We start from the raw sequence: 15,511 nt of genomic DNA, 5'->3' as shown, positions 1-15,511 counted from the left end.
CTCTGTTCCCCTTACACATGGTCTTCCTACGTTTGGATTCCTTGTCTGTCACACAATTCAATAGATACCTACCCCATCAAATCTCCATCTCCATGCATTTGATCTAGGTTTTTATGTTTTGGCACAAAATATGCTGTCCTTGTGAAGCATCCCTTTTGGTGTTTAACTTTGTAAGGCAATGAGCTCAAGGAAAACCCAGCAGAGGAACCTGGCCAACAGTGCTGTGATAGTTGCATTTTATATCAAATAGTCCTTTAATATTCTCTTTGACAAGTAGAATCCACACTCCCTCATGTTAAATTCTTAATGGCTTCCCTGGTGGTTGGCTGTTCTGATTTCATCGTAATTTAGGCTGTGCATTTCATGTCAGTAAAATTGTCTGGAAAAGTATCACAGCCCTTGGCTAGACTGATGTGCTCAGGAAACAAAGGAGTGTGCTCCCTTAAGTAAATACCTCACTTTCTTCCTCTTTCTTCTGCAAGCCCAGACTTTCTGCTTGTGATATTTCTGCCAGTCCTCAGTACACACTGAGTACTGAGTCTATCAATAGCTGTTTATTGTTAGACATTCCAAAGGATATATCTATTCTCAAAATCCCCAGATGTGTAACATACCTCATGACACGTTGGGGTCCTTGCAAGTGTCATCCAAATAAGGTGAAGCATGAATCTCAAATCAGCACTGCTTTTGCAGGTGCTGGGTCTAAAAATTCCAGAATCTGACCCTAAGTTTATTTTTCTTACACATTTAAGCACAGCAAAACTTTGGGGAAAAAATCTCCATGTGACTGTTATCACAACATAGCCTCAGGGATGGCTACATCTAAACTGCCTTGCAAGGTATACCAATACAGCAAAGTACTTGTGACTGACAAGCAGTGCTCAGGGCAAGGGTGTAGGGAATAAAGATTTGTAAATATAATGATGGGTACTATTGATGAAGGATGTGAAATATGAGGAACCTCTTTAACAAGAATGAGTTCTTTTCACTGAGAGATAAAGCTCAGGCTTTAGGGGGATTCAGGTCAAGACTGGCTCCATAGACTAGAAAAGATCACCAGGTTGCCAGACAGAATCCACTCCAGTCTTCTAGGAAATGGGGGTCTGTCATTTTCTTCCTTGGAAAAAAAGCCTGTGTGCTAATGTAGCTTGTGGAATTCCTGGGAGACTCAATCTCACAGCAAACTTCCTGTTACTCTGGTTCTTGAAGCCTTTCTGTTCACCTCTCTCCAATGATCCTCCCACAGCCTCTGGTGGAAGAGTTGTATAGTAGATGCACCTTTTGGGACTGGGCTCTACAACTCTGCATTTTGGATTGTTGTCATTTTTTGCAATTGTCTCCATTTGTTGCAAAGAGAAGTTTCCTTGGAAGCTAGACAAGGACAACAACAATGAACACACTCAGGATGCCTCAAGCCAAGACAAAAACTAAGGCGACTAAGGAAAATAGAGAGCAGGAGAAATGGTTTCCCCAGAGAAGAACACAATCAAGTGGTAGCCCAGGAAAGATGTACATGCAATAAAGTAACTTTATACAGGCTGAGCAGTTTATATTTTTGGGTTTGGAACACACATACACTTCCCCCCATATACATACACTGTGGATAGAAACAACTAAGGGGAAAACATAAATATTTTTATAAAGACTACTAGTAAGAAGGGTCACGATGTTCTACATTTTTTGAGAAGATGGCTGAATTTTTGAGTATACACTTCAGCATTAAATATCTTATGTCCTTCCCATTATGCAGTTTCTGGAAAACTATCATAATAATCAGTGAAAGGAAGCAAATATTATCTTGCTATAATTATGGAAGAATGTGTTTGCCTTCTTTATAATTTTATGGTGACCCAAAAATGACAAGAGCTCTCCTCCTTAGGTGTAGGAGGATGTATCAGCCACCCTAAACTAACAATACCCCACTTGCTTTTAAGAAAACACTTTCTTTTTAATAAAGATTCATTTATCATGTTCACTGTGCATGGCTGTTTTGTCTTCATGCATGTATGTATGCCATGTACAGGCAGAAGGATTGTGCCAGACTCCCTGAAACTAAGTTGCAGACAGTTGGGAGTGGCCACATGGATGCTGGGAATCAAAACTGGGTGTTCTTAAATCCTGAGCCATCTCTCCTGTCCTTGCCCCCTTTTCCTTTTGTTGTTATTCTCTTCTTTCCTTGGCCACATTCTTTATGTTTTCATTTCTAAACTTCAAAGCACTTCCTTTGTGAGTGCGTGTGTGTGCCTGTGTGTGTTTCTTTCTTTTTCCTTTTTTAAAATTTAAATTAGAAACAAGTTTGTTTTAGGTGTCAATCCCAGTTCCCTCTTCCTTCCCTATCCCCCTGCCCCCACACCAAACCCTTATCCTATCCCCTTTCTGCTCCCCAGGGAGAGTGAGGCCTTCCATGGGGGATCTTTAAAGTCTGTCATATCAATTGGAGCAGAGTCTAGGCCCTTCCCCTTGGGTCTAGCCTGGAGAGTATCCCTCTGTGTGGAATGGACTCCCAAAGTCCATTCATATACTAGGGATAAATACTAATTGGCTGTCAGAGGCCCCATAGTTTGCCCAGGGCAACAACTGATACTCACGATCAGGGGGTCTGGGTTGGTCCTATGCTGCTTTCCCAGCTATCCCAGCTCTGCGGTCCATGAGCTCTCCCTTGTTCTTGTCAGCTGTTTCTGTGAGTTTCTCCATCCTGTTCTTGACCTCTTTGCTCATCACTCCTCCCTCTCTGCAACTAGATTCCATGAGTTCAGCTCAGTGTTTAGCTGTGGGTGTCGACTTCTGCTTCCAACAGCTCCTGGATGAAGGCTCTAGGATAGCATGTAAGGTAGTCATCAATCTCATTATCGGGGTAGTGAATTGAAGGTAGCCTCTCCACTATTGCTTGGATTGATAGGTGGGGTCATCTTTGTAAATGTCTGCACATTTTCCTACTGCCAAATATCTCTTTAAACCTATAATGGCTACCTCTATTATGGTATCTCTTTCCTTGCTTTCCTCTATTCTTCCCTCAACTCAATCTTACTTCTCCTTCATGTTCTCCTCTCCCCTTTTCTTCTCCTTTCTCTTTTTCCTAATTCCCTCCACACTCCCCCATGATAACAATTAGCTCAGGGGTTCTTGTCCCTTTCCCCTTCTCCAGGGGACCATGTATATCTCCCTTTGTGTCCTTCTTGTTTCCTAACTTTTCTGGCAGTGTGGATTTTAGACTGGTAATCCTTTGCTCTATCTCTAAAATCCATATATGAGTGAGTACATACCAAGTTTGTCTTTTTGTGACTGGGTTACCTCACTCAGGACCATTTCTTCTAGTTCCATCAATTTGCCTGCAAAATTCAAGATTCCATTGTTTTTTCTGCTGAGTATTAATCCATTGCGTAAATGTACCATATTTTCTCCATCCATTTTTCAGTTGAAGTGCACCTAGGTTGCTTCCAGGTTCTGGCTATTACAAATAATGCAGCTATGAACAAAGTTGAACAGATGTTCTTGTTGTATGAATGTGCATATTTTGGGTATATACCTAACAGTGGAATTGCTGGGTCTTGTGGTAGACTGATTCCCATTTTACTGAGGAACCCACATACTGAATTCCAGCAGTGGAGGAGTTTTCCCCATTCTCTAGATCCTTTCCAGCATTTTTCTGAGAAACTGCCATTCTGATTCCCAATGTGGCTGTATAAGTTTGCACTTCCACCAGCAGTGGAGGAGTGTTACCCTTTCTCCACATCCCTCCAGCATAAACTGTCCTTGGTGTTTTTGATTTTGGCCATTCTGACAGAAACAAGATAGTATCTCAGAGTTGTTTTGATTTTCATTTCCCTGATTGCTCAGGATGTTGAGCACTTTCTTTAGGACCATTTCTTTTGGACATTTTAGATTCCTCTATTGAATTCTGTATCCCACTTTTTAATTGGATTGTTTAGTGTTTTGGTAACTAGCTTCTTGAGTTATTTGTATATTTTGGAAATCAGCCCTCTGTCAGATGTGGGGTTGATGAAGATCTTTTCCCATATGTGGACTGCTGTTTTGTTTGTTGACCGTGTCCTTTGCCTTACAGAGGCTTCTCAGTTTCAGGACATCCCAATTATTGATTGTCAATCTCAGTGTCTGTGCTACTGGTGTTATGTTCAGCAAGTAGTCTCCTGTACCACTTCCTTCGAGAGTACTCCCACTTTCTCTTGTAAGAGGTTCAGTGTGGGTGGATTTATGGTGATTTCTTTGATCCATTTGGACTTAAGTTTTGTGCATGGTGATATATATAGGTCTATCTGCAGTCTTCTACATGCCAGCATCCTGTTATTCCAGAACCATTTGTTGAAGATGCTTTCTTTTTTCCATTGTATCATTTTAGTTTACTTGTCAAAAATCAGATGTTCGTAGGTGTTTGGGTTAATATCAGGGTTTTGAATTAAATTCCATTGGTATACATGTCTATTTTTGTGCCAATACCCAGCTATTTTCAGGACTAATGCACTTCTTTTGGTGTGGGAAGAACACTGTGTTTCCTTCATCTTAGTAGTTTAATGACAGTGCTGACAGCAACATCTGTCCTTCTCAAAGTCTGCACGGCTCATCCTACTCCATGCTGTACTCTCAGCAGAATCCTCTTAACTTGTAATAGTGCTTAAAGAGTGTGTGATCTTCAGGTTACTCACTGAATATCAACTTGTTGAATGTGCCTAACCTATATATAGTTAAAGCCAGAGTCTGTGGTAGTGAAACCAGAAGCCTAACATAAATTCTACAAATTTAGTCTAAGTTGCACTAAGCAATGAAGAAACAGACTTAATAATGAGAACAAGGTAACTACAGATAAACAGTAGAAAGGCTACATCTTGCGGTATGCCTAAAACTTTCATAAATAAAAGCAGGATAATTATAATATGCTCACACTACTCACCCTTTTAAAATTAATATGTCATCTTCAGTGAATCTATTCCCTTTCTGAACTCTGGAACTTAGAACTTAGTATTTAGAAATCTAGAGTGCTTTGTTGCACTGGTCATATGTTATGCATTCATCCTGTTTCATAAGCTGCCATGTTCTTTACTACTGGATAGAGAATAAAACTTGTGTTTTGCATCTTATGACATCCATTTTCCTCATAAGCCCTACCTTTAACATAGCAAGGCCTGACAAGTGAGTATGTAATCCAGAGGTATGCATTGCTAGAGTGTTACATTCCATCGAGTGTTTTAAAACAACAATAGCAACAATAGAAATATTCTAAAGTCTGCACTCACGCATATACACACACACAGCAAGATTGAGAGACTTCCTCTGTCTTTCCCTCTCTGAAACACAGCTATGTGTCTTTACTGAGACCTTTTGTGATGAATACCTAACCTAAAGCAACTTCGATGCCCAAGGGTATCCGCAAGGCAACAGAGCTCCAACTCCAAAGTCTGTGCTCAGCCTCAGGGTTCAGTCCCTCTCATCCCCTTTGAGTTATGGGTCTCTGTTCTTTCACTCAGATTTATGAGTTCACACAGTGTCATAGGAGACAGGTATGGCACATAAATCAAATAACACAGACGTGCGGGACAAGCTGCTAAATTATCAGTGTGCCTTTTCACACCTCACAATGTCAAGTGAGGATATACATAATGGTCCAGAAGCCTGAAACAGTGAATATAGCTAAGTACCCACCATATTATGTAGCTTTCTTTTGGGTGCAAACACGAAATCAAGATTCATCAATTTCATTTCTCAGTGATTGATTTATAGTATAACTGTATTGTATAAAAACTGTTTCCTCTGTTAGAAAATGGTGTTGGAATAAACATATTTGGGGGTTTATTTTGTTCTAAAGTTTACTCAGATAATATTGTTTGTTTTTTAAAACGACTAAAATTGCAGTTTTCACACACAACATGGTATTCTGAAGCATATGTTCATTGTAGAATGACTAAATTTGGATTAACATTTCCATTATTTCACATTTATCATTTTGTAGGGAGAACACTTATTCAAAGTTCTGCATTTTCCAAAAGTACACATACTGCTATTAATCATAGTCATAGTTGTATAATAGATCTGAGAGGTAATATTTAAAATGTTAATAATGTTAATAATGACCCTGATAATCATGTTAATGCTTTTAACGAGTGCATTAAAAATAATTTTCCCATCAGAGATAGCTTTTGATATTTCTCAATTGCTATCCCAAATATCAGCCAATCTCCATTATTCAGGATATAAACAGTGATAAGTGTTAGCAAATAAGCCATTACTTTTATGCTAACACATTTTTTAAAGCCTATATCAAAGGCTGTAAGAACAGCACAGATGAATGACTTTTCACTATAAACTCCAGGTCTTGTGTTTTGCTATAATTTCCCAGTATTTTAAACACAGGTTTCCTTAGTAACTTGTGGGATCAGTTGCTATGAGGCATGGAAGACACATATCACTTACAGAAGGTGCCTGTATAAAACTTGCACATAACCTTTCTTTCTTGACTGTCAGAGAATCTTCCAATCCCTACTGTGACAGTGAGATCCCCACCAGCCTGAATAACTACATAAAGCACAGCTTCCTCCCTGTCCTGTCAACGAGTCATCACATCTACATCAGTAATGACCAGAATTCATAGAAGCATGAAATATGCTACTTTATAAATCACAGGCAGTTGAATATGTCGTCTGTATAGAAGCTGTTACCAACAGAGCCAGTACTGTTGTCATTACTGCTTGAGAAAGGAGATTGCAAAAGAACCCAATATTTGTTTTAAAATTTTATACAGTTTTCTTTTCTTTCCATGAATCTTGACATTGATGAATACTTATAAAAACAAAAGAATGTTTTGGCTTAAAAAAGTTAAGTTTTGTTTAACACACACACACACACACACACATATATATAACATAGTATATGTTTTATACGAAGCTGAAAAAATAATATTGGCAGAGAATAAAACTATGTAGGAAGATGTTTTCTATAGTGTCTATGATGGGTGGGGAGAGAAAGAGGGAGAGAGAAATAGAGAGAGAGAGAGAGAGAGAGAGAGAGAGAGAGAGAGAGAGAGAGAGAGAGAGAGAGAGAGAGAGAGAGAGAGAGAGAATGCCCTAGCAGGTTCAAACACAGTAAGTCAGTATCATGTGCTTTGTAGTTCACACTTTACTCCAAGACAGTTCTGTAATGTCAATTAAAGCAAGTGTTTTCCAACATGTTAATAAACAGGGAATGTTGATAAGAACAGTGGCATTCACCTTTAATCCCAGCACTGGGGACGCATATAGAAGAAGATCTGCATTTGCATCTGTCCTGGTCTACATAGGAAGTACAAGGATATCCATGTCTGCATAATGAGAACCCCTTTCTAGAATTAGGGAGTGAGGGAGAGAGAAAGAGAACTATCATTCTGGAGTAACATGTCCATTGTTATTTATATACTCAGTAAAGACCACTGTTTATAATGTTTTATTTTTAGCTAAACTAAAAATTCCTACATATCAACAGATAAACTCTGACATCCCCCTTATCATGTGACAACTTGCAAGAGGACCTTCTTGGTTTTCTTCTGCTTTGTCAGCTAGTCTTTGACATGTTTAATAACTCCATTAGTAGTTGGTGTAGTTGGTGTGAAGACTGTCTGCTGTGTTTCTTCCTGGGGAGATTTGCACAAATGTCTATTCACACCAAATTGGGCACCCAAGGCATACGAAAAACTGATTCTAACCTTGTCTAGTTTAGCTAGCTTTGCTGAGTTTGCTTACAGGAGCATGAGTAACCCAAAGCCAGCTACTAACTGGTAAGGTTTTCCCAGCAAGGGTGACATCCATGAATACTGCCTGGAACTGTCAGCTAGCTTCACCTTTGTTTGTTATTTTGAGACAGGGTACCACATTTTCCAAGATCATCTTAAACTCACTGTCTCATCAATATGGTGCTTGAACTTCTGGTCCTAATGCATTAATCTCCAGAGTGCTGGGAATAAAGGCACATTTACTTCTTGTATAACATTGTAGGAAGGAACCTTTCTAGACTTCTTGAATTTCATTAACTTCCTAGGCTCTTTAAATTTCATTGGCTTCCTGAGTCTTAAGCCCCTTCCTTCTCTTTCCTCTCTTTAGGAGGAGACATGCTAATTCAGTTAACTCAGAGGAAATGGCTAGGAAATACTGCCTGGTATCTTCACTCGTGTTTTTCTTAGCTGTGATTCAGCTTTAGGTTCGTACAATTTATAAAGGAAAATTTCTGAAAACATAACTGCTTCTTTCAGTACCCAACAACTCTAAATAATTAGTATTTAAACCTGGAAGTTTAGTAGCTCTCTAACTCAATTATTTACTATAGAATGGAATCAAGTATTGATCTTTCATCTGTGGTCACAGAAATGTTCATATAAATGAATAGTCAACAGGTCTTTGGGTGTGTTAGCCAAGTCGACAGGCTCCTTTGTGTGTATGCTTGTACTCCTGGCTATATAAAGTTTGTATCTCAATTGTTCATATAATTTTAAAATTTCTGTTCCTGTGAAAACTTTTGACAATTACAGTATTGAGTCTTTGATGGAATATTTTGAAGCCTAGGAATCAAATGGAAAAGAAATTCAAGTAATATTATGTTTGGAATGCATAAAAGAGAGATCTTTCAAACACTCTCTTTTTGATAGGGCTTCCCCTGTTTGGTACACTGGGGTGGTTTCTTCCACTATCTGCGGTAATATGGCGAACACATTATGTGTGTTCATATCCACAGTCATGCACACTTGGGCTTCTAAGAGTGAAGGTCAGAGATCTTCAGCTGCAGAGGGACTCACTGATGTCTCCCTGCATTTCATTTTTCTTGCTTTCATTCAGTTTTCAGAAGTTTTTCTACTCCACATAGCTTACCCAAGTTCAGATCATAACACTGAAAGAGGCTGATGTAAACTTTAATATACAGTGTATAAGGAAAAGTTAGTGTCTTTCAGTTTGATGTCTTTCAAAGATTTTCCTGGTATCTCAACTTTCCCTTCATTGTGAAAGCTGTGTGCTAAACAGAGACTTTTCAATATTATGGCTTTCCATTCCATTAGAACTGTATTATTCTCAAAGGCACGTACGTTTTGATTCTGGCTTTGGTTTTACATTTCTCTTGGAGTCACTGTTCTCTACTAGGCTATACACTCTGAAAGCTATTTCGGTGTGTCTGGTTAAAAGATGAAACCCTCTCATACTTGTAAAAAAATCATAAGGGAAAAGGAACTCTAGAGCTTGTGACACCATGACTACAAGAAAAGTTTTAGTTGTAGCTCCAGGCCATCATAAATACCTTTGGCTTTTGTGAGCTTAGTAATTTCAGATTTTATTACACCCTACTGGTGCTTGCACACCTATTTTCACTTCTGTTGCCATTTTGCTCAAAAATGACAAAAGCACACATTGCTTTTCTCATTTTTGTCCAGTGTGTTAGAAGGATGCTCTATTGTAATAATCCATATTGAAACAAGAATGATTTTTTTCTGTAACCCTGTTTGAACAGGACATCAAGAGTTTTAAGCATGGCAGTGATTTACTCAGTGATTTTATATTAGCTGTGAAGATAATATTAAATATTTCTTTTTGTTTCCCCAAACCAGACTGCTTCTGGTACAATGACTTATCTCAATTGAACACTGATAGAATTAATGGCTAAAGTAAATCAATTCACTTGGTTCTACAAAAAGATGCAAGCCCAAATGCTGGTAGAGTTAGAAGGAAAATATAAATGAGTAAAGGGGAAGAGATGGATTAGCAGTTCACAGGGGAGCTTTTTCTTTGTCTAAGGAACAACCATGAGGTAGCCCAATGATGGAGCTCCTCAAATTTAGGTTTCTGATGCTGTGTCTTTCTATTTTTGAAACACAGGCCACTGATCTGAGATTTTTTTATGGGAAACATTATGCTTTTTGAATGTTGCCAGCCAACTCAAAACACGTTAAAGCATTAATACCACAAAGAATTAAAACAGAAAAGAAACAGACGTCAGGATAGCTCGCTCCTGGACACCATCATTTTTCTACCTGTTTTGGGGAAATGAGTGTTTCTTTGGGTGGGGATGTTCTTTCTATTTTAGTCATCACTTACTTTCTTTTTCTTTTTCTGTGTGCCTTTCTTGTGATTGTTGATATACTGATATCAAAAGGATTTATAAGTAAAGTTACTGAACTACATGTACCTGAGGATGTGGGTGCAAGTCAGCATAGTTCAGAGGGAAGAGAGGAAGGAAAAGGGTCAAGAAGTTCCATGCTGAAATTTTCCTGGAGGGAGAAAATTACCTAAATGGTGCTCACATTTAGGAACCATGTGAATATGAAATTCAGCACATGCCATCATGGTGACAGAAGATCACCAAATTTAAGCTTGTGTATTTATTTAATTTGTGACAGTAAACTTACAGCGTGAGGTATGCAGACTATTGGGCATCATGTATCAGCAGCTATTTCTGTTGAGGGAGTCATATTCAGTATATTTATTCTTACTTTTAAATCTCTATTTTTAGAGTTTTCTAATTATGATAGTGGCATTAAGTTGTCATTTTTTCCTTTCATCTCTGATGATTTCAAAGAACATAAAATAGAAGCAACAACATTGTTTATTAGCTGTCAATATTTCAGACTATTAATTAGTTTCATTCCATTCTTCAGATTTCAAAACCTAATCCTCTGAAAGAGTTTTTACACAAGTCATTAGCCAAGTTAGTTTCATTGGTACTTATTAGTTAACCCTCACATCCTGATTTCCATAAACATTTTATACAGTATAAATACAGCTTTATATATATCAAGTAAGCAGGTAATAAATTCATCAATAAAGCATGAATACAGCTTCCTTATATTTTAAGAATGTAATTTGGCTAAACTTATAAAGATAATTATATTCCAATATATAATCACGTTTTAATTTTATCTGGATTTGACCTTGGGCCTTTCTCAGTCATTTTCTCATGTGTTTATGTGTACCTGTGTTTGAATGCATGGGGTTCACATGTGAAGTCGACACTGAACATCTTCCTTAGTTGATCATCACGTGTATATTGAGACAGTTTCTCTCAATTGAGCCAAGAGTTCACCTCTACTGTTTGTCCAGTGATCCCCTGTCTCTTGACCTTTCCAATGTTAGAATTACAGGTGAGCCACCATGCCCATCCAGCATTTTGTAGATTCTGGGCATCCAAAAACTGGTCCTTCCACTTGCACAGGAAGTACTTTAATCACTGAACCATCTTTGAGATAGTTCTTTGCTTAGCCTTTAGAAATATATTACTGATGGATCTTAAAATTACTTTCTACTCTGTTGCAAAATACTGTGTTCTCCATATAGTAACTCTATACTGTCAGTAGATTTAAACTGTGTTTGTTCAATGATCAACACTCAAAGAAAACAAATATTTCTTTCCCTAAATTAGGATAGATTTGCAAAGAAAATATTTATAAATCATATACACAATAAAGGACCTGTGGGTGGCACACGCCATTAATCCCAGCACTCAGGAGGCAGAGGCAGGCGGATCTCTGTGAGTTCGAGGCCAGCTTGGTCTACAAAGTGAGTTCCAGGACAGCCTCCAAAGCTACAGAGAAACCTTGTCTCAAAAAACCAAAAAAAAATAAAAATAAAATAAAATAAAGGACCTGTGTCCATAATGTGATGCTATATTACACTAAATAAAGAGTGTCTGTCATAACTCTGAGCGTTTGTGTGTGTGTGTGTGTGTGTGTGTGTGTATGTGTGTGTGTATGTATGAGAGAAAGAGAGAGAGGGAGAGAGAGAGAGAGAGAGAGAGAGGCTAAGATCCCAAAACAGAATACTCAAATGGCCAACAACTGCATGGGTGAATGCTTAGCACCATTGCCCATTAAGGAAATGTGAACAAAAGTACATTATGACTCTGTTCTATAACCACTGATATGGTTATGATTTAAAAATTACTGTGATGCCTATTCTTAGTTGTCAATTTGATATCATCTTGAATTATCTAATATCCAAAAATGGAAAGAACACCTGGGAGGGATTTTAGCTTTTAGCTTAATTCAAGGTAGGAAGAGTCACTGCTAATCCAGATTTTTGAGGTACAAAGATACACCTTTAATGTGGTTCACAACTTCTTCTGGAAGCCTATGGAAGGAAGAAAGAAGTGTTTCCTTTGCCTGGTGCCCTGGCCTTCCTAGAAAGTTCATTCCTTCACTGGAATTAAAGCCAACTTCTACTTCTTTGCTATTCCAGCAAACACTGTAGTTGAGACATCCAGTTTTTTAGACTGAGAAACTACTGAATTCTTAGACTTCCATTCACAGTCGGCCATTGTTGGATTAGCTGGACTGCAGCCAATAAGTCATTCTTATAAAGCCCCCCCATACATACATACACACATATATATATATATGTGTGTGTGTGTATATATTCTAGCTTCAATGTAGGAATTCTGTTAAATAGAGAACTAACTAATACAGACATTAACAGTGTTGTCAAACATGTAGAATAAACGGAAACCTTATATATTAAAGGTACTTGAAAAAATAGTATCTATTACTGATAAAACATTAAAAAAGCAATGCTACTATCTCTAAGAGTCCAAAACATATTTTCTATCCTATCCAACAATTCAACTATTTACAAAACCCAAGAAAAGAAAAAAGAGTTCCAAAGTGATAGGCAAAAAGCAATGCTCAGGAAGTATAAACGATCCAATATTTCATCAGTTGATGAATGGGAAAATAAAATACTGTGCATATTCACACTTAACAAAAATTTTGTTTGTATGGAGTTTTGCTGTGTTTCCTAGACTATTGTGATTTTCATTGCTTTATTCATGTTCCATCTTCTCTTTTGAGAAACTCTGACTACAATTTTGTGTTACTGAATCCAGCATTGAATGTATAATTTGAATAAATTTGGTAAAAGCAAGTAGACTATCATTTCCTGGTCACTGGCTAGAGTCATTCATTCTTTCATTATGTAAAGTGTACTGTTAGTTACAGCTTAAAATGTTATTAGATACTCAATTATTATATATGCTGTTTATTGGGTTAAACTATTCTATTCATATTTTGTTGAGCATTTTATCATTCAAAAGGATTTTTTGCTTTTATTAAAATAGGTGGTTTTGACCTTTGTAAATTAATATGGTGAACTAAATTGATAAATTTCCAGGTATTAAACAAACTTTGCCTTCATGGGATGATTTCCATTTGGAAATGGTGTATTTACTTTTGATAATTTTATTGAACTCAGTTTGCTAGTAGTTTGTTAGGAAATTTTCCCTCTATCCTCCTACAAAAATTGTTGTCTGTAATTTTTTCACTGAAGTGCTAGGCTTGGCTTGGTATTATAGAAATACTAAATTAAAACACTAATGAGACAATGTTTCTCTTATGTTTTAAAAGAGTTTGGAAAGTCTAGTAATAGTTAGCTTTTGGATATTTGGCATGATTTATTAACAAAGCTTCTGAGCCTGAGAATTTTTTTCTGAGCAGATTTAAATTTAGTAATTCAATAATTTCGGTATTATACATCTATCCAGGTTTTCTATCCATTTTCTATCAGTTTCAATACTTTATGTCTTTTTAGTATTTTTCTAATTCGCTCCTGACCCCTGGAATATAGCTGCTTTGCCTGCTAGACAATTTTCTGCAAGGGAATTCCTATTGAATTTTAAAAAGAAAAACAACTAACAATAGACTTTAGCAAGATCTCTGAATATAAGCACTGTACATGAAAATCAATAATAAATTAGAAACTTAAATGTTTCAAGCTATATTTACAATGCCTCAGAATACTATCCATGAAGAAAATTGATAGAGTCCTGCACAATAATAATGACAAAACCCTGATGTTATAAAAAAGAAGACTTTCACAAATCGAGACTATCCACACAAATTACTAGAAAACTCACATTGCTAAGATGCTAATCTGCCCCTATTTAATAAAATGCTGCTGCTGCTTGTTGTTCTTTCAGAATGACCTAGGTATGCTGCTCAGGTTGGTCTCAAAGCCCTAACTTCATAGGCTTCTTCCTCCCTAGCCCCAAAGTATCTGAAACTACAGAGTAGGTCCCACTCACACCTACCTAAATATCTCCTATTTGATCCATAGTCCTAACAGCCCTTTTCTAAGATATTTAGGAAATTATCCTGAAATTTATGTATAAAAGAAAGGGTCCTAAAAAGGCCAAAACAACTATGAAAACAGATCAAGTGAAAGAATTTGTATTGACTTTGTTAGAATGCAACCACTGTAGCTAGGATAGAACAACATTCACGATAGTATAGACAGGCAAAGGAACAAAGTTCAACAGAGATCACAATGGATATACTTATTTTTAAAATCACATTTATTCATTGTGTGCCTGTTTGTGTGTGTGACATGCTATGTGTGAGTTTGGGTACCTATGTGCCACAACGCCATGGAGTTGGAGTCCACCTTTTTGGAGTCAGTTCTTTCCTTTCACTGTGAGACATGGGAATGGAACATGGAATGTCAGGCCTCAATGGCAAGTGCTTTTGCCTCCTGAGACATTCCAGTAGCCTAAGTACTATATTTAAATTGAGTATTTTCTTTTTTCTAAATATTTTTATTAATTCTTTAAAATTTTCATATAATGTACTTTGATAATACTCAATCCCCTGTTTTCCCCCTAAATCCATCCTCACTGCTCCTCAACTTTATGTCCTCTTATTTTTTAATTAATCCATTGAGTTCAATTTGTACATCTGGGGTATGGTCAACCCAGTAGGGGCCACACCTTCAAATGAAACTGACTCTCCTTCAGTGGCATCAACTGGTAATAGCTCTTCAGTTAGGATAGGAACCTGTGATTGGCTGCCTATCTGTGATCAGATATTAACTGACGCCATCTTTTTTAGGTCTTATGAAGACAACTACAGCTGCTGAGTTCATGAGTGCAGGGTTCTTGTCAGGTGTAGAAGATCCCAACCAACTTGTTCCTCTAGTAATCTATCTTCCTTTTCCATGATGATCACTGAGCCTTAGGAGAAATGTGGAGAATGATATCGATGCCCATTTGTGGTTGAACACTCTGCAGATACTCTCTGAACTTTGACCAGTTGTGAGTTCTATCTTAACTACCATCAATTGCACACAGAAACTTCTCTGGTGCAGTCTAAGAAGAGAGATGAGAATTGAGAGATCAGTTTGTTTCTGTGTCTATTGAACAGAAGGAGAGTGTTAAATTCTCCTCTGGGGTCTGTGAACTCTCTAATCATGGACTCTTGGCAAGTTTTTCAGAAGCATACTTGTGTTTACTTTCATAGCAATGGTTGTAAATCCATTCAGGCAATGGTTGGTTGCTTGCCCTCTACAGTGGCTTGAATGATAAATGCCCTACATGGTCTTGGGCATTTGAACAGCCAGACCAGAGTTGCTGGCACTGATTTGTAGAGGTTTAGGAGGTGTGGACTTTCTGGAGGAAATATGTCACTGGAGGCAGGCTTTGAGTTTCAAAACCTGGAGCCACTTACAGTTTGCTCTCTCTTTGTGTTTTTGGTTCAAGATGTGAGCTCTCGGATCCCTGATCTTGAAGA

Source organism: Mesocricetus auratus, unplaced genomic scaffold, assembly GCF_017639785.1.
Source record: "Mesocricetus auratus isolate SY011 unplaced genomic scaffold, BCM_Maur_2.0 Super-Scaffold_15014, whole genome shotgun sequence".
NCBI lineage: Eukaryota > Metazoa > Chordata > Mammalia > Rodentia > Cricetidae > Mesocricetus > Mesocricetus auratus.
The sequence above is the reverse complement of the archived record's forward strand: the minus strand, read 5'-3'. Positions refer to the sequence as shown.